The sequence below is a fragment of the Pristiophorus japonicus genome, chromosome 8 (genome assembly GCF_044704955.1).
Source record: "Pristiophorus japonicus isolate sPriJap1 chromosome 8, sPriJap1.hap1, whole genome shotgun sequence".
Lineage (NCBI taxonomy): Eukaryota > Metazoa > Chordata > Chondrichthyes > Pristiophoridae > Pristiophorus > Pristiophorus japonicus.
Genome location: NC_091984.1, coordinates 207,501,486 through 207,524,663, shown reverse-complemented (window position 1 = coordinate 207,524,663; position 23,178 = coordinate 207,501,486). Strand labels below are relative to the sequence as shown.

At 42.8% G+C, this 23,178-nt stretch overlaps 1 protein-coding gene and 1 long non-coding RNA gene across 4 annotated transcripts in view; one reads left to right on the top strand and one right to left on the bottom strand.

Moving 5' to 3' along the window:
• LOC139268966 (uncharacterized) overlaps positions 1-21,762 on the top strand; it is a 120,491-nt gene extending 98,729 nt beyond the window's left edge. Inside the window, exon 3 of the long non-coding RNA XR_011594138.1 lies at positions 21,677-21,762. This is a non-coding gene — a long non-coding RNA (uncharacterized lncRNA). The remainder of the gene's footprint in view (positions 1-21,676) is intronic.
• The window catches only part of sh2b3 (SH2B adaptor protein 3), a 238,434-nt gene that overhangs the window by 175,628 nt on the left and 39,628 nt on the right, over positions 1-23,178 (bottom strand). The gene's annotated exons all lie outside the window — the stretch shown is intronic.

The window sequence follows — 23,178 nt, the reverse complement described above, 5'->3', positions numbered from 1 at the left end:
ATGCATACCTGAAATCAACACAGGAAGAGACAAGTAAACAGGAAAAGGAAAGCATTCTCAAACAAAAAAAAAGAGACAACAGCTTATTAACTCATTTTGGATCAGTACAAGAATTGATTTCTCTTTTGAGAAAAAAACATTTTCTCTTCAGAGAGTTATACTTCTGTCAACTTGCAGCATTTATGCATTTGAATTAAAACCTCATTCTTTTTGTTAGTATTTGTTCCAGGACTTGGCTCAATGTCAGCAAAATGCTCAGAGCTAGTCACGGTTACAAATGTACCGGACATGGTCTTTGCAGATGTTAAGGGAAACAAAGACACGTGTGTTTTGAAAGCTGAAAGCATTTGAGTGTTCACAGGGTCTCTACACATTACACATGGGAATCAGCACTTAAAGGCTTCAATGTGTCCTGAACCGGTTTCTGTGGCCCCTACTCACACTTAGAGTGATTGCATTCCATTACCATCAGACTGACCTGAACTAAATGCAATCACAAACAGTTACACTTTTGGAGTTCAATGCGTTTGATCAGATGTCTAAGGGAATTAAGGGATATGGGGATAGTTCGAAAAGGTGGCGATTGAGGTGGAAGATCAGCCATGATCTTGTTGAATAGCGGAGCAGGCTCGAAAGGCCAAATGGCCTACTCCAGCTCCTATTTCTTATGTTCTTATATCGACCCCTCAATTCAAAGAAGCAGTCAGTTTTATGAAAAGCAGAATTTGACTGGAGTCTGACAGGGATCACATTTATCTGTAGCCACCTCTCAAACCATAATCAATTTCAGGGTGCATTTACACTACAATTGTAGTGCCGGTGCAAAGTGCTTTCACTTCACACCCATGCTACAACTATAATGCACATGCAGCTTAAATCCAAACAGTCAGGACCTGACCTAACACTAGGGTGACGTGGGGTAAGAGTCCTTGGAGGAGGGGTTCCTACTTCTGTTCAGTTACACTTCAGGCCTTAGCACTTGATTTACACCATACAAGTTTAATGTCAGTGTAAAGCTGAAACCTGTTTGTACCAATGCTAAACTAGTACTGGAAATGCACTCTTACTCTGAGCCAAGATTGGTGTAAAACTTGGCCAGCTCAATTAGTATCAATGAGTTGATTGCAAATTACATTGCCAACACATGCAAATTAGTAACTAATGTAGATGGAGATTTACAAACATGATCTAATTATTACACTGTAAACTCTGTTAAAGGTCGACTGTGCAATAAGCCTTGGTGACAAGTTTTATTCTTTTCTATGGTTAGAAAGGCTACAGAAACTGGTGTCCTCCCTATCTTGTAGTCTCCTCCAGCCTCACAACCCTCAGATATCTGTGCTCCCCTAATTCTGGCCTCTTGAGCATTCACGATTTTAATCGCTCCACCATTGGCGGCTGTGCCTTCAGCTGCCTGGGCCCTAAGCTTTGGATTTCCCTCCCTAAACCTCTCTTTCCTCCTTTAAAATGCTCCTTAAAACCTACCTCACCTGCCCTAATATCTCCTTATGTGGCTTGGTGTCAAATTTTGTTTGAGCATTCCTGTGAAACGCCTTGAGACATTTTATTACGTTAAAGGCGCTATAGAAATATAATTTTTTTTAAATCACACCATTTAAATATCTCAAACTGTTACACGGCGAATTGCTTTTGGGTTCATGCACCTACAGCAGCAAGTCAACAGATAAACTCACTGAGTCAACCGATCGGCTACAAAGTCTGGACAATTGTTAAACAGAAATAAGTTAGAGATGAACCATAAATACCACCTTAACTCAGTCCCAAATAGAGTGACAACCCAGCCTGAAATTCTGGCATGATGCCAAATCTAATATTAGTGCCACAGTCCTAACATGACCTCTGACCCGAGTTCTCAACATCACCAATGTCTGTCTGCCACTTACAAGTCCAAAATCCATGATACCAGTAAGTGATCTACAAGAATGCTGTCTTACCAATAAACATCTATACACATCGCAGAATACACTCACTAATCTGAAACGACAGAATGCAAAAGATTTAAATCTTCATCCAAATTTTGATTTAAAAATGTAGCACTTGGCTCAAAGAGAGATTCACGTTGCAATTCTACCGTTTGCTCTAAGTCAGATCAGTGATAACCGACGGCAATGATAAATGTGTTTAATATAATCCTTTAAAATAAATCGACAGCAAAAACTAGGCAGTTGCAGCCATGACAGATTAATGAGCTGGAACAGAGCAGTTTTGCTTTGTGTAGTAATTGCAGGTACAGGTTGAACCTCCGTTCCCCGGCACCCTCGGGAGCTGGCCTGTGCCGAATAAGGGATTTTGCCGGATGAGGGGAGGTCATCAGCCCGAGGGGAGTGGGCCCCGAAGTGTTGGCGGGCTGGCAGGACCTGAAGAGTCAGCGCGGCCCGAGCAGGCCCGAGGATACTGCCCGACCCCCCGGAGGGAGCGCTGAGCAGAGGAGCGGCCGGCCCGAGGACTGTGGCTGCAGGAGTTCCAGCAGGCCAACAAGGAGGAGGCAGTCGATAACACCAACATCGAGGAGAAAGATTATATCGGTGAGTACCCTGTACAAATTTTTTTTAATGTATGTTTCTGAGACCGGGGAAGGAAGGATTTTGACCGCCCGGTGCTGGACGAGAGGTGGTGCCAGATAAGGGAATCCCGGATGAGAGAGGTTCAACCTATATTTCTAATGAATTCATGATGAATAATGAATGTCCCGAATTTGCAGTTCGAAGCGTACCTCTGGAGAATGCCTCCTCTAGCGAAATATTTCCGTACTGACCTTCTGGATCCACAGCTATGGAGAGTTCCCTTCTTGGGCATGCAGGCGTATGTCTGCGTAAAGGCCCACTGATCCGTGGCAGTTCGCAAGCGTCCCTGGGATCACGTGGGCCTGGTCAACCAACCAATCAAAAAGCGGGATTCCTACGATGCTAATGGAGATTCCATCTACGTAGGGAATCTCCATAAGCATATTAGAATTTCCAAAAATAAATAAGAATTCACACTACTTAAATAAAAATAAATGTTCCCACGTTCAAAGTTAATTAAAAGACCCTTTAATTAAGCATTTAAAATAAAAATTAAATTATTTGAAAAATTAAGTTAACGGGCCAAAATTTAGCTAAACTAATTTTAAATGTATGTATATGTTTTAATCATGAATTTTTAAAAATTTTATCCTTACGCTGGTAAAAGGCGGCCTTACGCCTGCTTTTACCAGGCGCAAGAGTTTGTGGGCATTCGCTGGGCATTCGTTGGACAAATAACCCAACTCTGTGCCAGCGAAAGTGATCTTGCAGCGGATGCCAACAATCGGTCGATGTGAAACTTGACAGATTGCAAGTTCCGGGGTTTTGTACATGCAGATACCAGAACTTGTGGGGCCTTTCAGAAGGCTTCCGATAATGTACGCTGTCGAAACCACTAATTTCAGGTCCAATATTTTCCACTTTTGCAATGGCTGCTAAGCACAAGTTACCTACTCTCTACCAGTAATTAATTTGTTAGTTATTTTTGTAAAATTTAGGTCATATGGTTGGTAGACACCCAACATTTGGATAATGGATCAACATTGCATTTGATCAAAAGTTTGAAGTGGTTCCTCTGATGGATGATTTTCCTTGACAAGTTTCAGCACCTGCTCACGTTCAAAGGCAGTAACTTCCAGAGTTGGCTTTCTTCATTTAGGCTCTTTGAGTTTGGCACAAACTCCAGACATGTTTAAAGGCATTGTCGCCCTACCTTGATCAGCAGATTTAAATAAACCATTGCCCTTAAATCTCCCAAATTACTTGTATGGTTTCGTAGTGCTTTTTTATTGCATCTCTGACTTCTTAATAGAATACTTTTCCCATTAAAGATTATGTATATAGATGACATAATCTCATGGAGCCCCTATCCTGGCTTGCCTCTCACCTGCTCCCTCATGTTCTCTGCGCGGGGACAGAAAACGGGCAGGCCAAGATGGGGAAGAGAGTCAGATGCAGAGCTGTCAATGGCAGCTGAGTCAGACAGCAGAGCTGTGAGGAATGCACATATTGCTGGTGAGCAAGTTGTTTTTAGTACTTGTCTCTTTTTTTTATATACTGCTCGCGCGACTGGAGTGTAGAGGCCAACAGTTAAGTTAGCTGGGAACTTGGGGCAGTTTTTGTCTATGCTTTTACAGCCAGATGAAGGCCATTATCTACCATAATCGATAATACCATATGGTTAGCACAGACCAAAGAACATCACTCTTTCTTCACTCAAACTGCCGCTGAATGAGAAACACACTGCTCCTGGCTCCTTTTTTAAAGAGTCGAACCTGACCTGACTGCGAAAGCGCAGAGAGAGAGAGAGAGAGGCACGGGGAGGGCTGGAGACAGAGTGAGAGATTAAACAGAGAGAGCGGGTGGGGAGGAGACAGAGTCAAGATTGACAGAGCAGGGAGCCGCCTCTGACCTTCAAAGCTCCACCTCCAGCTTTCTGCAACCGCCAATTTCAAACCATTTTCTCAACAATAGAACCATAAATCTGATGAGAGTGTAAATCAAAAGTAACAGGGATAAAGAAAAGAGCAGTTTAATCTATCAAACCTCTCATTAAGAAAATTATTACAACAAATCAGCCATAATCTTATTAAATGGCGGAGCAGGCTCGAGGTGCTGTATGGCCCACTCCTGCTCCTTGTTCTTACTGAAGCACTGACCACACTCGACCAGCTCTGTTGGGCGGGCTACATCGTCTCCCAAAGCAAGCGCTCTACTCGGAACTCCTACATGGCAAGCGAGCCCCAAGTGGGCGGAGGAAACATTTCAAGGACACCCTCAAAACCTCCTGATAAAGTGCAACATCCCCACCGGCACCTGGGAGTCCCTGGCCCAAGACCGCCCTAAGTGGAGGAACAGCATCCGGGAGGGCGCTGAGCACCTCGAGTCTCGTCGCCGAGAGCATGCAGAAACCAAACACAGACAGCGGAAGGAGCGTGCAGCAAACCAGACTCCCCACCCACCCTTTCCTTCAACCACTGTCTGTCCCACCTGTGACTGAACAGTCCAATACGGGAATTACAGTTTCTATCATCTGTGAACTCACTTTGAGTGGAAGCAAGTCTTCCTCGATTTCGAGGGACTGCCTATGATGATGATGTTCTTACTTCAGAAACTCTACAATCATTTGGCCATTCATACAGCTGCAATACTTTATTAAAGGTACGCTCTATGGCTTGGGATCCTTTAAGCATTTTCCACAGAAAGGATTCCAAAAAAAAGTTGCTTTAAATGTTTTAAAAGCATAGTGCATTCCTGCAAGTAAAAAAAAAGGGCCCAAGGTAGTTGAGATCTTATTGAGCCAGCTTTGACGTCGTTTCCTCATAGACTGCAAATAATAACAATTCACAGCTTGTCTCAGTAATAAAGACATCACACCCATTGTGTTGGAAGACTTTTGAACTCCTTCTGACTGAGTGGTCAGGAATAAAGCAGAGTTACAGAAACCAAGAATGCAGTCTAGCTTTTGCAATGGGAAGCTGTTGAGGCAAAAGTGCCAGGAAAGGCAGGTTCAAAAAGTTCAAATGCAGAGGAGTTTAAAGTCTAAGTTAAGCAAGATGATGTACTGAATTGGGGACAGTGTGGATTGTTCAATGTTTTATGTTATTACATGGAGATAATGTGTATCAATTAAACTAAGTAAATCTGATCATACCTATTGCTTTGCAAGTTCACCTTACTGTGGAATAAAGCAGCTTAAATGAAGTCTCACCTCACCTCGTGCTAACTTGGTCAGCCTTCAGAGAGCTTGAAGAAGCACACAGGCAAAAGATTGGTCCAGATCACAGGGGCTAATATTGTCTCACCCCAGGTTACAGCTTCATGCATGTAGATATATGGCAGCGTGAATCAGCTCCCGTAAAAGCAAGATGCTCAGACCAGATAAGGGAGCTATTAATGGCACTCAACCCCAGAAGGTATTGATGGAAGACCTGAATTTGTAACAGTAAGGCACACACAAATACATAGAATTACTGGTAAACAACTGTAACTTGGACAATATGGTACGCCTGAACAGCTGAAACTGAAGCACAGAGGATAGAAAGCAGGTGACCGTGGAATATAGTCAATATTAAATTACCCGACTTATATTCTACCCTACATAAAAACTAAGTGTGATCCAAAACTCGGCTGCCCGTGGCCTAACTCGCACCAAGTCCCATTCACCCATCGCCCCTGTGCTCACTGACCTATTGTCTCCTGGTTAAGCAACGCCTCGATTTCAAAATTCTCATCCTTATTTTTAAATCCCTCCATGGTCTCACCCCTCTCTATCTCTGTATACTCCTCCAGCCCCACAGCCTCCCCCCCACCTCACCCACCCCACCCCGCCCCGCCCCAAGATGTGTCACTCCTGAGCATCCCTAATTGTAATTGCTCAACCATTGGCGGCCGTGCCTTCTGTTGCCTAGGCCCGAAGTTCTGAAACTCCCTGCCTAAACCTCTTCGCTTCTCTACCTCTCTTTCTTCCTTCAAGACGCTCCTTAAAACATACCTCTTTGATCAAGCTTTTCTTCATCTACTTATGCAGCTCAGTGTCAAATTTTAATCACATAATACTCCTCTGAAGTGCCTTGGGACGTTTCACTACATTAAAGGCGCTATATAAATACAAGTTGTTGTTGTTGCTAATTGTAACGTATAAGTTACAAGTGTCAATCATGCTTCTGCTGTGGTTGAGCTATATATTTTTCATACTCCATTATTGCTTGTCACATGTATGTATGCCGCAAAGTGTCACAACATTGGAAAATATACTGCATTTTTAAACCATTTTTCCTCAATCAGTACTAGTTTCTGCAAAACTCAATAGTGTTGGACTTGCTGGGGCTTGCTGCTGGGACAAGTGCATGTTACATTCAATGGGTGCTATTCAGTAGTTCAAGGTATTCTTTTCATAGGATAAAGATAATTAAATAATTTCTCGCAGGAAACCCAGATCTGAAACAGAAGTGTCGACAACACGAGAGAAAAGTGTGTTTTTAAAAAAAAAAGTAGCATTTCCTTTAGAGAATTCAGACAGGGTAAATGCAGAGTATAGTCCCAGCTCAGCTTATTTCATCTGCTTTGTGCAGTGCTTCCTTCTGTGAGTTTTTTGTAAACCCTCGATGATTAGCACACTGCACCACAACCACCGCTTTAGGGAGTAAAAAGGTAACCGATGATCTGAGGAAATCATTTATTTCAACAGTTATTTTGCTTAAATTTGCCAAAGTAAATGTCACTGGTTTCGGTCACTGCGCCATGGTGAAACGGTTGCTTTTCTTTTTTGTTGTACAGAAAAAGACAGGCGAAAGCCCTTATTTGTCCACATTAATCAGTCGATTTCTAAGAAACCTCACCGATTGTCATGGAAACATCTCTGATAACATCACCACACTGAGAAAATAAAAATAAAAATGTTTCAACCCAAAACCTCAGCTATATTAACAACTTAGCACTGGCAGCTGCGTTCCAAAGTGTACATCCACCTACACATTTCCTTTTCCCAATACTTGCAATCAAACAGTCAGAAAACGCACAACACTGGAGTCTGACGTGACAGGCAAAAGCTTTCAGAATATAGTTATAAATGATATTCATCATTTCCTTCAAGGACCTGAAGGGACACTCTGGAATTTTATTGGCTTTTATTATTCTTCAAATGTAAAAAAAAATTGTTTCACATCCTCGCCTCAGTCTTTCAACTCCATATAGCTGCAGGGTTAGTCTTTTCTGAGGGAGCTTTGCTCACACGACAGACTTCTCTATGTTCATCAATCTCCAACAATAGTGTGAGCTAAAATAGTTTAATGTTTCTTAAATTTAAATTAAGAAAATGACTCCACTCTGAACAAGAGCCAATTGGCACAAGTAACAGTTATCTCATTCAAACTCCAGCCCACTGATTTGAGGCATGTGATCTACCACAACTGATCAGAATTTTCAACATTTAAATTCACTGGTAGCACATAGAGGCTAGGTATATTTTATTTTTTGCATTAATTGTTTCTTCAGCTGCGCCTCCCAAACCCACGACCTCTACCACCTGGAAGGACAAGGGCAGCAGGTGCATGGGAACACCATCACCTCCAAGTTACACACCATCCTGACTTGGAACTATATTGCTGTTCCTTCCATCGTCGCTGGGTTCAAATCCTGGAACTCCCTCCTTAACAGCACTGTGGGAGTTCCTTCACCACACGGACTGCAGCGGTTCAAGGCGGCGGCTCACCACCACCTTCTCGAGGGCAATTAGGGATGGGCAATAAATGCTGGCCTTGCCAGTGATGCCCACATCCTGTGACAGGACGGGACAGGTTAGATGTGAGTAGAATGTTCCCGATGTTGGGGAAGTCCAGAACCAGGGGACACAGTCTTAGGATAAGGGTCAGGCCATTTAGGACCGAGATGAGAAGAAACTTCTTCACTCAGAGAGTTGTTAACCTGTGGAATTCCCTACCGCAGAGAGTTGTTGATGCCAGTTCATTGGATATATTCAAAAGGGAGTTAAATATGGCCCTTACGGCTAAAGGGATCAAGGGGTATGAAGAAAAAGCAGGAAAGGGATACTGAGGGAATGATCAGCCGTGATCTTATTGAATGGTGGCACAGGCTCGAAGGGCCGAATGGCCTACTCCTGCACCTATTTTCTATGTTTCTATGAATGAACCAAAGAAAAATCACCAGTCGACAATTTATATACTTCTTTGTTTTGATGCCTGAAGGAAGAACATGCTGCACTCGCTTCTCCTTACCAAAATAATTTATTTCCCAAAAATAACAGAAACTGAAACAAGAAATGTAACGGCAAATCATTATCGGTTGCACTGCGGTGCCACGTTGCTCAAGGAATGAAAATGAGCACGGAGTTTTTCCCTTGGCATTAGTCTGTAATAAACTTGATAATGATAAGGCCCACATTGAACCAGTAGAGGTGAACCAGGTCATCTTAACATGTGATCATCAATACAGAATGGGTCCACAATTAAGGATTTGCTGGATTTCTACACAAATCTTTACAGGCATTCATACTGTTTTTTTTGTAGTCATCAGTTTGAACTTGGTTATCCCTTACTTAGAGGAAGCATGCCAAGAATGGGACTCTGGCTCAACTACCAATCCATCCAAAATAGAGCAAGAACAGCAAACTGGGCCAGATTATGAGGAAGCCACCAAGTTTTAAACTAGATAGAGTTAGCTAATATAAGAATTACAACAGAAGTCCAAAACATGTCAGAATTTCCACAGGTATCCCGGTACTGGCCAAGTTCTTCATAACCGCATGCACCTGAGCTCATCTGTTGTTAAAGTTGGTGCAAGGCATAGCGGGCAGTATAACTGGGGTCTGCTAACTGAGCATCACACTCTACAGACACGGTACTGGTGCCTAAAGTATAATTGCAGCCTGAAAAGCTCCTTGTGTACATGTCCATTTTCATTATTAAAAGGTTTGCAGTCAATGCTTTGCAGAATTTCAGGAGAAATGTTCAGTTCTTTTAATGGCCTGCTCCAAAAGCTTCATTTAAGTGCTGCCACTATGACTATCAGTAAAATGTTCTGCTGTAGCAGAATGCTGCTTTCAGATTATAATGATTGAAAGCATTGATGTCGCATAATCATTGGACACTGATCCCACCTACTAATGAGTAGGGGATACTTTAATTTTCCAAGCGTCACACAATATGGTGACCCAATAGCAAAATGCACTCCTACCAATGCATTAGCACACATGAAGTACTTGGGCATGGATTCAGACTTCAAAGCCCTTCCACAGCAAAACCCCAATCTGATCAGAGCCATCAGGGAAGATGTCAGTCATAAACAAGGCTTCTCCCTATGAGTAAGAAGAGAGAAAATGAAAGATTATCCAAGCTATCCTGTTCTTATACCTGTGCTGGAGGGTGGTTATAAAGCAAAGAGCAAGCAGCAGTCAGGAATGGGGATTTATACAGAGGGACCTAAAACAAATAAAGAAAACACGAATTTCAAAGCAAGACTTACGCTGCAGAGTGCAGTAGATAGGACACTAATAAAATCACTGGTATTACTTGGTGGATAAAAGTGAAACTAGAACCTAATCACACATAGCTGGTTTTAATGAATAAGTTGCAAAGTCATTAATCACACCACAGGTGCAGCGCCTAAAATCCGGAACCTTCGGGACCGAGGCAATTCCGGATTCCGGGCTTTCGATTTGTTTTCTGACGTCACGAATCCAGAAACACCGGAGTCCAGGTTCGGGCATTTCCAAATTTCGGAACATCAGAAAGGGGGGGGAATTCTCGCCGAAGAGCTGTTCGGGCCGTCCAGCCCCGCCGAGGAGGATGTCATCGGGCGGGCCCCGTCGAGGTGGTGTTCGGGCGGGCCGGCCCCGCAGGTGTTTGGGCAGGGCCCGCAAAGGAGGTCGTCAGGTGGGCCGGCGAGAAGGCCCCGAGTTAAGGGCAACGGCGACGAGCGGGGAGAAGCGAACGGCAGCGAGGTAAGGGCAGCGGGGGCGAGGCGAGGCCCGAGGTCGGGCAGCAGTGGGGCCCCCCAAGGTCAGCAGGGTCGTCGGGTCCGGATTCCAGAACCTTTTACACATTCCGGACGACCTTGCCACCGATTGTCCCAGAGTCCGAATTCTTGAACATTCCAGATTCCGGAACTCCAGATTCTCGACGCGGCACCTGTATTATTACTACAGTTGGGGATGACCCACTTTATCACAGTAACAACCACTGTACAACTTGAATTCATAAAATCTGTCATTAACCTGTCATTTAGATAGATTGTGTATTATTTACTAAGAAAAATTACACTTGTCAGAATACATTCTACCAACTGCCATTCATCAGTGCTCGATAATGTCTTAATTTATTTTTGGTAGAACGAACTGTCTCTTCTTTGGCTGGATTTGACTCATTTGTAGTACAGCAAATATTTCCAGGAGCTTAGCCATGCCTCATTCTTTCTCTCGTGCATGGACACAATGACAAACACACATAGAAACATAGAAAATAGGTGGAGGAGTAGGCTATTCGGCCCTTCGAGCCTGCACCGCCATTCAATAAGATCATAGCTGATCATTCCCTCAGTATCCCTTCCCTGCTTTCTCTCCATACTCCTTGATCCCCTTAGCCGTAAGGGCCATATCTAACTCCCTCTTGAATATATCCAATGAACTGGCATCAACAACTCTCTGCAGCAGGGAATTCCACAGGTTAACAACTCTCTGAGTGAAGAAGTTTCTCCTCATCTCAGTCCTAAATGGCCTACCCCTTATCCTAAGACTATGTCCCCTGGTTCTGGACCTCCCCAACATCGGGAACATTCTACCCGCATCTAACCGTCCAGTCCCGTCAGAATCTTATACATTTCCATGAGATCCCCTCTCATCCTTCTAAACTCCAGTGAATAAAGGCCCAGTTGATCCAGTCTCTCCTCATATGACAGTCCAGCCATCCCTGGAATCAGTCTGGTGAACCTTCGCTGCACTCCCTCAATAGCAAGAACGTCCTTCCTCAGATTAGGAGACCAAAACTGAACACAATATTCCAGGTGAGGCCTCACTAAGGCCCTGTACAACTGTAGTAAGACCTCCCTGCTCCTGTACTCAAATCCCCTAGCTAGGAAGGCCAACATACCACTTGCCTTCTTTACCGCCTGCTGTACCTGCACGCCCACTTTCAATGACTGATGAACCATGACACCCAGGTCTCGTTGCACCTCCCCTTTTCCTAATCTGCCGCCATTCAGATAATATTCTGCCTTCGTGTTTTTTCCCCCAAAATGGATAACTTCACATTTATCCACATTAATCTGCATCTGCCATGCATTTGCCCACTCACCTAACCTATCCAAGTCACCCTGAAGCCTCTTAGCGTCCTCCCCACAGCTCACACCGCCACCCAGTTTAGTGTCATCCGCAACTTGGAGATATTACACTCAATTCCTTCATCTAAATCGTTAATATATATTGTAAAGAGCTGGGGTCCCAGCACTGAGCCCTGCGGCACTCCACTAGTCACTGCCTGCCATTCTGAAAAGGACCCGTTTATCCCGACTCTCTGCTTCCTGTCTCCCAACCAGTTCTCTATCCACGTTAGTACATTACCCCCAGTACCATGCGTTTTCATTTTGCACACCAATCTCTTGTGTGGGACCTTGTCAAAAGCCTTTTGAAATTCCAAATACACCACATCCACTGGTTCTCCCTTGTCCACTCTGCTAGTTACATCCTCAAAAAATTCCAGAAGATTCGTCAAGCATGATTTCCCTTTCATAAATCCATGCTGTCTTGGTCCGATCCTGTCACTGCTTTCCAAATGCGCTGCTATTTGATCCTTCATGATTGATTCCAACATTTTCCCCACTACTGATGTCAGGCTAACCGGTCTATAATTACCCGTTTTCTCTCTCCCTCCTTTTTTAAAAAGTGGTGTTACATTAGCTACCCTCCAGTCCATAGGAACTGATCCAGAGTCGATAGACTGTTGGAAAATGATCACCAATGCATCCACTATTTCTAACACAATTTCCAGCCTAATAAGGATATCCTTCAGTTCCTCCTTCTCATTAGACCCACTATCCCCTCGTACATTCGGAAGGTTATTTGTGTCTTCCTTCGTGAAGACAGAACCGAAGTATTGGTTCAATTGGTCTGCTATTTCTTTGTTCCCCATAATAAATTCACCTGAATCCGACAGCAAGGGACCTACGTTTGTCTTTACTAATCCTTTTCTCTTCACATATTTATAGAAGCTTTTGCAGTCAGTTTTTATGTTCCCTGCTAGCTTCCTCTCGTACTCTATTTTCCCCCTCTTAATTAAACCCTTAGTCCTCCTCTGTTGAATTCTAAATTTCTCCCAGTCCTCAGGTTTGTTGCTTTTTTTAGCCAATTTATATATCTCTTCCTTGGTTTTAACACTATCCTTAATTTCCCTTTTTAGCCATGGTTGAGCCACCTTCCCCGTTTTATTTTTACTCCAGACAGGGATGTACAATTGCTGAAGTTCATCTATGTGATCTTTAAATGTTTGCCATTGCTTATCCACCGTCAACCCTTTAAGTATCCTTTGCCAGTCTATTCTAGCCAATTCACGCCTCATACTGTCGAAGTTACCTTTCCTTAAGTTCAGGACCCTAGTTTCCAAATTAACTTTGTCACTCTCCATCTTAATACGTAATTCTACCATATTATGGTCACTCTTCCCCAAGGGGCCTCACACAACAAGATTGCTAATTAGTCCCTTCTCATTACACATCACCCAGTCTAGGATGGCCAGCTCTCTGGTTGGTTCATCGACATATTGGTCCAGAAAACCATTCCTAATACACTCCAGGAAATCCTCCTCCACCGCATTGCTACCAGTTAAGTTAGTGCAATCAATATGTAGATTAAAGTCGCCCACGATTACTGCTGTACCTTTATTGCCCACATTCCTTATTTCTTGTTTGATGCTGTCCTCAATCTCACTACTACTACTTGGTGGTCTATACACAACTCCCACTAGCGTTTTCTGCCCTTTGGTATTCCGTAGCTCCACCCATACCGATTCCACATCATCCAAGCTAATGTCCTTCCTTACAATTGCATTGATTTCCTCTTTAACCAGCAACGCCACCCCGCCTCCTTTTCCTTTCTGTTTAACCTTCCTAAATGTTGAATACCCCTGGATGTTGAGTTCCCAGCCTTGGTCCCCTGGAGCCATGTCTCCGTGATGCCAATCACATTGTATCCGTTAACTGTTATCTGCACAATTAATTCATCCACCTTATTACGAATACTCCTCGCATTGAGGCACAGAGCCTTCAGGCTTGTCTTTTTAAACACACTTTGCCCCTTTAGAATTTTGCTGTAATGTGGCCCTTTTTGATTTTTGCCTTGGGTTTCTCTGCACTCCACTTTTACTATTCGCCTTTCTATCTTTTGCTTCTGACTCCATTTTATTTCCCTCTGTCTCCCTGCATAGGTTCCTGTCCCCCTGCCGTATTAGTTTAACTCCTCCCCAACAGCACGAGCAAACACTCCCCCTGGAACATTGGTTCCGGTCCTGCCCAGGTGCAGACCGTTCGGTTTGTACTGGTACCACCTCCCCCAGAAACGGTTCCAATGTCCCAGGAATTTGAATCCCTCCCTTTTGCACCACTCCTCAAGCCATGTATTCATCCGAGCTATCCTTCGATTCCTGCTCTGACTAGCACGTGGCACTGGTAGCAATCCTGAGATTACTACTTTTGAGGTCCTACTTTTCAATTTAGCTCCTAGCTCCCTAAATTCGTCTCGTAGGACCGCATCCCGTTTTTTTTTTAACCTATATCGTTGGTACCTATATGCACCACGACAACTGGCTGTTCACCCTCCCTTTTCAGAATGTCCTGCACCCGCCCCGAGACATCCTTGACCCTTGCATCCGGGAGGCAACATACCATCCTGGAGTCTCGGTTGCGGCCGCAGAAACGCCCATCTATTCCCCTTACAATCGAATTCCCTATCACTATAGCTCTTCCGCTCTTTTTCCTGCCCTCCTGTGCAACAGAGCCACCCACGGTGTCATGAACCCTTGGTTGGAAACAGATCTCAAAAAATTCCAAGAATGCTTTTCCTTTGGACCGTTCAGTTGAGACACTTTACCAAGTGTCCAGCTGTTCAGGTTGAGAATAAGATACCACGACTCCCAATCTCCACAGCGGATTTCTTTTCAAATAGAATATGCAGTCAGATATAATCAACCATCGTCGAAGTAAACAGAGCCAAGGGTTTTTGCGAGGCTACTTAAATGATGTACTGATCCTTCGAATGTTCCTTTTTCCACCAATATTTTTCTACAAATGTTCTCATCCACTCTAGAAGGTGTTGATACCTTCCAGAAGCTCACCCATTATTCAACCACTGGGGCAAGGGTCGGGATATACAGGGGCTACTGCAAGGATGTCCTCACCCAACCACCACCTACATGAGCTTTCCAGAAGGGGTCATTAGAAACTAATCAGCTATCTTCTCTCCCAGTAGATGACTTTATTGACCTTGGTACCTAATTTAGAAAAGGAAAAAAAGGGAGGGGAAAAAAAAAAATCATAAACGGGTTCCTGTTCCTGAACGCTATCAAGTGGTTCCTGCCAGACAAAGTGTGATTGTAGACACTGGGTGACCAGTCTTGGCTGTGATGGCCACCAAGATCCAATTGTTTGCTGATGCTTACTGTTTATACTCACACATGGTCCCTTGGACCTTGATGACGTCAGTCTTCGCTGCAGTCGCCCTCCTGCACCAGCTCGAGCTGCTCCCTGAAGCGGCATGCCTCCACGCTGCTCCCGGGCCACCGCGCCTCCGCTCCTTTTATGGCCCCGACGTGCCGCTGGTGTTCTCCCGCAGGTCGGGGCCTCCACGCTGGACGTCATCAAGGTCCAGGTCGGTGATTGGAGCGTGGGCAGATACAGCAGGAGTGGTGAGAGAGTGTGGAGGGATGTGATCAGGGCCCAGGAGAGGCACAAGTTCAGGGCCAAGAGGCCAGGGGCAGCACGGCCAGTCCACACTGCGATATATGTGCACACTAGGTCCGTGCAGTCGAGCAGGTCTCCAGTTGTCTTGGTTAATCCTTGCCACTGGACCAAGACCTAGTTCTGTCAAGCCCGTGTGGTGGCTGGTGTGCAACGGACACCACACATTAAAAAAAATCCACGCACAGGCATCTTCACCCTTCAGGATGTAGTTCAGGACCTGGAATATTAGGTCCTTCATTGAAACACCTGTGAACTCATCCTTTCTTGGCGTGGAAGCAAGTCATCCTCATTTCGAGGGACTGCTTATGATTCTGATGATGGTGATGGTGGTCCCTTGGGTGAGCGAAGTGTGCCGGACATCCGTGGAACCATATCCCAGCAGTAGTCCCCGACTGGGGAATGGGGTTGGGTGGCCGTGGGGTCCAGCGTTTCCTGCAGAGCAGTGGCAGCAGCAATGTGATGAGTGAGAGCAGCAGAGCAAGAGGAGCAACCCCAGTAAAAGGGTCAGTGAAAGCTAGGGATATTACTATGGGTAACCAGTGAAACGGTTTCCATTTGGTGTGCAAATGGGGAACAAGAAGATGGAGACCAACTATTTTCACTGTGCGGAGGGAGCTGCACGCTCATTGTGATTTTACATCACACGATGCAATACACGGTGGAATGAGATGCAGGAAGGTGGAGTACAGGCTGGCAGCGGCTCACTCTTGCTTCTCCACACTCACAGAAAGGGAAGTAAAAAAGAACTTGCCCTAACATTTCTTCGCTTTAAGGACCACTGTAGAACTAGAAAAGCTAGTCGGAGCTTTCACGGTGCATGCTCCACATAGTATTTCAGGTACTTTGCAGAAGGGTCTTGAAACAGGTGCATATTTAAATTGATAGAACGCAGATTTCAGGCAGCTTCCAGGGCTACCTAAAAACAGTGAGGATCAATGCGGCCACGGCCATGCCACAGGCACAGATTAGCTGCAGGACTTCACGGCCAGAAATTGGTATACATTGCACCGTGTTACACCCAAAAAAACAGGCGAAATGCAGACCAGTTTCTGTCCAAATAACTTCTGCTGGTCGTGGCCCACCACGTAAACAGAGTGACATTTCTGGTCTAAAACTCAAACATGAACCTGTCCTTTCTCTTCACAGTTGCTGATTAACTTGTTCCTACATTTTGTGTTTTTAGCTCAGATTTATATTTTATTTTTAAATTTGTGCAAAATTTACAATTTTGTACTTTAAATCCATGAGTTTGCAAAACCCAAATGAAGTGGTTTCTTTGGGGCCTCACTTATTTTTGTATGAATGGAAAAATGTTCTGAAAAGATACTTGTTGCATACACTTACAAACCATTCACAGTAAATTCTAAACAGGGACTTTCCAAATGCTAAACAAGGTCAGTCAGATCATCCTGTGGTTAAGAATGGAACCTTAGCTCTTGCATCTTAGTTGTTACCTTTATAACTTGAGTTGCTTTTGCTAGGATGCCAAGTTTACAATGCATGAAACTAGAGAAAGTGCTTTATTTCAACTGTACCCTTGTTTCCCCATGTACCTATGAACTCAGAGAACATTTCAAATATATTGTGCTGAAATATGAAATGGGACTTTCCAGAATGCTAAATAAGGACAGCAAAATCAGTCCCATGATTGAGGTTACTGATATACAAAAATCATGTGGGCTGTCACTCTTTTGAAAGGACTGCACAAGTGTATCCTGCATTTCAAATCTATAGAAATTGTGCATCAACATTAGAACAACTGGACTATACAATTTTAAACAACTGCATTTGACTTTTGGTTAAGTGATGGTTGTATGATTTAAAAGCAAAGATGTCAACTCCAGCTTGGCTAGATAATCTGTGGGAGGCTCAGTACATGATTTTGAAATGCTAATTGTTGCATCTAGGGCTCAATCTTGTTTGCTGAATGTCATTGTGGTGATACTTATATGCTTATACAGTATTTGTGAAAATGTTAATGTTTGTCTTATTGCAGTTTTGAATATTGTAAAGAGTTTGATTTTAAATTGTTAATAGTAGGCAGTTATCTTGTTGGATGTTTACTATTATCAAGCATTTTTAAGCATTGCCTGATCATGTTTTATCCAACACACATCCTCATGGTCAACTATGTTTAAGAATATAATGACCTTGGAGTGGATGCAGCACAGAGTCACCAGAATACTGGGGCAAGGGCTAACTTATGAGGACAGGTTGTATTGACTAGGTTTGTATTCCCTTGAGTATAGACGATTGAGAGGTTATCTAATTGAGGTATTTAAGATGATTAAAAGGACTTGATAGGGTAAATAGGGAGAAGCTATTTCCTCTAGTAATGGAGTCCAGAACAAGGGGACATAACCTTCAAATTAGAGCTAGGCCATTCCAGAGTGATGTCGGGAAGCACATCTTCACACAAAGGGTCGTGGAAATCGGAAACTCTTGCCTCCAAAAAGCTGTTCAGGCTAGGCCAATTGAAAATTTCAAAACAGGTTTTTGTTAAGCAAGGGTATTAAGGTAATGGAACCAAGGTGGGTCGATGGAGATAACAGACATATCAGTCATGGCAGAACTGACTCAAGGGGCTGGATGGCCTTTTCCTATTCCTATATTGATATTGTCAAACCATGATTGGAAGTCTAACCACAGGAAAAATATGCAATATCAAAATATTAGTCCTTGGCTACTGAAGGGAATTTTTCTCGATCCTGATTGGGTGGTCCTCAATAAAGCACAATCCAGGTGTGTATCCAGAAACCGGAGGCAAAACCTACGCTTTAATCTTCACTTCTTTATCTAAAAATTCTAAAGATAATTAATCCTTTGTCTACACTTCGGAGGACATTTCGGATAGATTCTTACTGTGCTAACCTTGAACTTCTGGTACTTTTGTGTTCTATGAATTATGAAATATATTAGTTAATTAAGTCTTAAAACTTTGGATCAGTCTTTGGGATTCCATCACACGGAGTTGATTGAATTGTGTTACATTTTCAATGTAAACTCCAGTGTGCAGTTCACTGCAATTGGAGTCATTATTTTTTTTTGCTTAGCAAAGTCATTTAATGTCTCATATCCCATACATATTTTACAAGTTATAATATAATTTGCTTTTATACATTTTATGGAAAAATTGCATTTAGATGTAAACCAATTCATTACATTTGTGCAGTCCAAATTTTACTTTAGAACAGCCAGTTACTAGCCACCCAATTTTTGAATTCCCCGTACGAGGATCAAAGCCATGACCTTGGCTTTATTAGCACCATGTTCTAACCAACTGAGCTAACCGGCCGCCTAAAATTTCACACAGCAAGTTAAAAAAGACCACCTGCAAGCACAGACTACTTTAATGACGCAGCTTCTGGATTGTGGGTGACGAGGTTCACTTTTGGGAAATGGTACGAAACTGTTGAAAGGTGTAACTTATACTTTTATAAACCTGATGATAATCCTGAATTTTAAACAGTCATGTGGTTGCTGTTAATTACATAATAAACAGAAGTCTATAAATAACACAGGCGTAGGTGAATCACTCACTCAGAGTACGAAGCATCACTATTCTGTTAATCACAACTAAGGCAATCAAGAAAAACCAACGCCCAGCCTCCTAATTCTTGCTACGCCTATTCCACAATATGAGCACATATATGCCAAGATCCCCCATCAATAACCTGGGGGTCACCACTGACCAGAAACTTAACTGGACCAGCCGCATAAATACTATGGCAACAAGAGCAGGTCAGAGGCTGGGTATTCTGCGGCGAGTGTCTCATCTCCTGACTCCCCAAAGCCTTTCCACCATCTACAAGGCACAAGTCAGGAGTGTGCTGGAATAATCTCCATTTACCTGGATGTGCAGCTCCAACAACACTTAAGAAGCTGGACAACATCCAGGACAAAGCAGCCCACTTGATTGTCACCCCATCCACCACCTTAAACATTCACTCCTTCCATCACGACGTACCGTGACAAGATGCACTGCAGCAACTGGCCAAGGCTTCTTCAGCAGCACTTCCCAAACCCACGACCGCTACCATCTAGAAAGATAAGGGCAGCAGGCGCATGGGAACACCACCACCTCCACATTCCCCTCCAAGTCACACCATCCTGACTTGGAAATATATCGCCGTTCCTTCATTGTCGCTGGGTCAAAATCCTGGAACTCCCTCCCGAACAGCACTGTGGGAGTACCTTCACCACACTGACTGCAGCGGTTCAAGGCGGCGGTTCACCACCACCTTCTCAAGGGCAATTAGGGATGGGCAATAAATGCTGGCCTTGCCAGCGACGCCCACATCCCAGAAACGAATAAGCTGCAGGAAAGTCCCAAGGAGAATAAACCTGCACATGAGATTTACAGGTGTCTCTATATACGCCGTTACCTACCCCTAAGAAATGGATGATACTATATCAGTAGTGGTTTCAAAAGGTCCAGGGCAGTTCTATCAGATTCAAAAGAAAAGGCCTGGTCCCATCATGGTTTCAAAGCTGAAGGCTCAATGGCCCATCAGATCTAACACTCACTGTCTAAATTTGCACATGAAGAATTGCAACTTTGGAAAGGTATTTGAAGGACAGCAGCGTCTATGGAACTGGATCCCAGCACAGGTCAGCACCTTTTGGAAAAGGAATAGGGAGAAAACTGGAAATATATCAGTTCAGCAATTCATAAAATTGATACAGATGAGGAAGGTCATTCAGCCCATCTCAGCAGATCCATCCAGTAAGAATCTGCAGTTTCCCCTTCATGGCAAATGCCACTTATTGGTTCAAATAAAATAGTATTCTGAATAAAATGTACCAATGTACTCAATGGAAAACTGTGGAATTCCATTTTTAATTGTTCTCATTCGGAAAATATCCATCCAGACATCATCTTCGCTGATGGGGATAATGTGTTCTAGGTTTCCCACTGTGTTCGCACTACATATAACCCATGGGTGGTAAGTTAACAACTGGTGAAAGTTAAAGACTGTTTTTAAATGTGTGGATATACAGCACAATTAAAGTATTTATGGTGTGTTTTATAGATCATCAAATTCAATGGAAAAATAAAGCATTAGTTTAACATGGAAACAATTAACATTTCAAAAAAGATACTGGACTCAAACTCCGAGCAAAAGAAACTGAAAGACAGAATTTGGGGTATTTCACAGACATGACTTTCCTAATTGTCTTCATAAAGGCTGAACTATTTGAATATTTGGTCAATTGTTTCATTGAAACTGGTCAAGCTACACAGCAATAATGCGTTTAACTAAAAAAAATGTTTAGCAGGATTAAGGAAGTGGGTTTGACTTCTCTGCTTCTATTCCAGATTAGACTGGTAAAGCTCACAGTCATGTGCAATGTTATCCAGCTGGCTGATTCAATTCCTCTCTATTTGTGGTTGGTCTTTTCTGATGCTGTGAATGCACGGGGCAGGAAGGAACCATCACATAAGACCAATGATAAGATAAAATCATTATTGTTTCGTATATATGAGTATTGAAAAAGTTTTATATAATGAACTGTAAATTAAGTGGCAAAGATTAGGATTTTAGGTACAAAGGGAAATCTGCAACTCTGTCCCCTAAAAGCTGTTCAGGCTAGATCAATTGAAAATTTCAAAACAGAGTGATAGATTTTGTTAGCCAAAAGTATTAATGGTTACGGAACCAAGACGGGTAGATGGAGCCATGATCTAATTGAATAGCACACACGCTCAAGAGGCTGAATGGCCTACTCCTATCCTAGAGGTGCTATATAAATGTTAGCTGTTGTTGTTACTGAATACTTATTGGATGTTATTACAAATATTATCTGTGCTACACAGTCGCTGACCTGTGTACCAGGTCTCTCGTTACTGTACAATCGGTATGACTTTTCTGTCTTGATGTAGATATTGCAAATTTCGAGTGCTCCAGACAAACTATTACCTTGAAAATAATGACTTTAGTAGATATTTGGGTTTGGAAATTTCCATCTTGTAGTTACCACAGCCTTCTATGCTGACAGCTTGCATTCAGAAACACATGTTCCGCAACAAACCAAGTTCTATTGTGTGAAATTGTCAGCGTGAATGTTAAGAAGAAACAGAAAAAGATCTGCTTAACCAGTTTTAGAATGAATAGTTTACTAATGACTTGTGTAGTCACTAAACCTAAATGCACAGGTTGAAATATCAATGCTTTCTTTTTCTAAAGGTCATACAGGAAACTATAAACCTGAAATGGGAATCAAAACAGAAGAAGCACCTTCAGTTCATCTCAAAAATCTCTCAAGCTCTCAGCAACTGTTCCATATGTAGAGTTTAAACAACTTTCTGTTAGTTCATTCATATATTTGTGGACTATTTTAAAAAAAATTATTTTTGCCTAGAATATAAATTTGAATTGTTTAACACAGAAAGCATGCTGAAATATGGCGACAGTGTTAAGTCTGAAAGTAAGTACTTTGAAAAGAATGTTTTTATGCCTTAGCAGATCAAAGGTATTTATTAAAACTACCATTGTGGTTGATACTGAAATTTGTAAAAGGCTTTCTGCATCCTCTTTAAACCTTGGCAATAAATTCAGTTATATGTCAGCAGAAATCGCGCAGACATTTTTCTATTGATAGTGGCTACTGAAAGTCAGTGCTGAAACTCGAAAGTTAGCTGGAAGTCTAATATCTAGGTTCTGCAACCCGTCAAACGGTGCCAATAAATTATACTCTCGTTGAGTAATTCAATACTGAAAAAGTGTGGCGGTTTAAAATTAAGGGTGTGCAGTTGTAGTTTTCATGATAAAACTTGCCCATATCTAGTGAGTCACAATAATCTTCAGAACTAGCATGTTTTGTCTTTTTCAAAGAATTATTTTGCAGATCCTAGTAGTTTGGCCTTTAATTACAAACTGGGAGTATTTATATTTGGGTGTTTCTCTGTTCCGTGGCAAGTATCAACTTGTCATGAAGAGCTCACAGTGGCTCCAGAGATTAAACGCAGCACTGAAAACAAAGGATGATTTCTGTGTGCTTGTGAGAAGCACAGTGCTTCAGGTCACAAACCCGTTTTGCTCTCCGTCAATGCGTTCAATTGAGAAACAAAAATCAAGTGGTGTTGTAAAATGCTTTCTGAAACATCCTAAAAAGATAGCTTCATTAACCCTATCTCATTCTGGAATTTTCTCATCCTACACCTTACATTTTTACGAGAATCTTGCCAGCTTCCCCCCTATTCTCCGCCCTCAATAACCTTAGCTCCAAACAAGTAATTACACCAAGACAACATTTTGACTTTCATTGTTTTGATGTAAAGGGAATAAAGAGAGCTAAAGATATTTTTACATTTTTTGCAGACCTCAGTGCAGGTGTTCATTACCACAAGCAGCTGTGCCAGATGTTCTTTGGTTTTTAAAAGCGACATAATCAGGAAGAGAGAATTTAAAGAAAATTACAAAGTAGAAATAGTCACGCAATTCTGGTTCTTCAGGTGTAAATTTTTAATCACCTCAGCTTTATACTTTTCCCCAGTCCCATTTTAGACATCTTCCAACTCCCATCCCAATGCCCAAGCATGTAGCTCTATTTTTTTTTAATTTTAAAATCTTCTTTTCCTGCTTACATAGCTTTGAAAAAACAAGTATCATCTGTTTTTGAATGAGTTGTTAGGATGTGCACAAGCATGGTGTGAGCCCTCTGGCCCATCAGATTTTCCCTCCCTCCC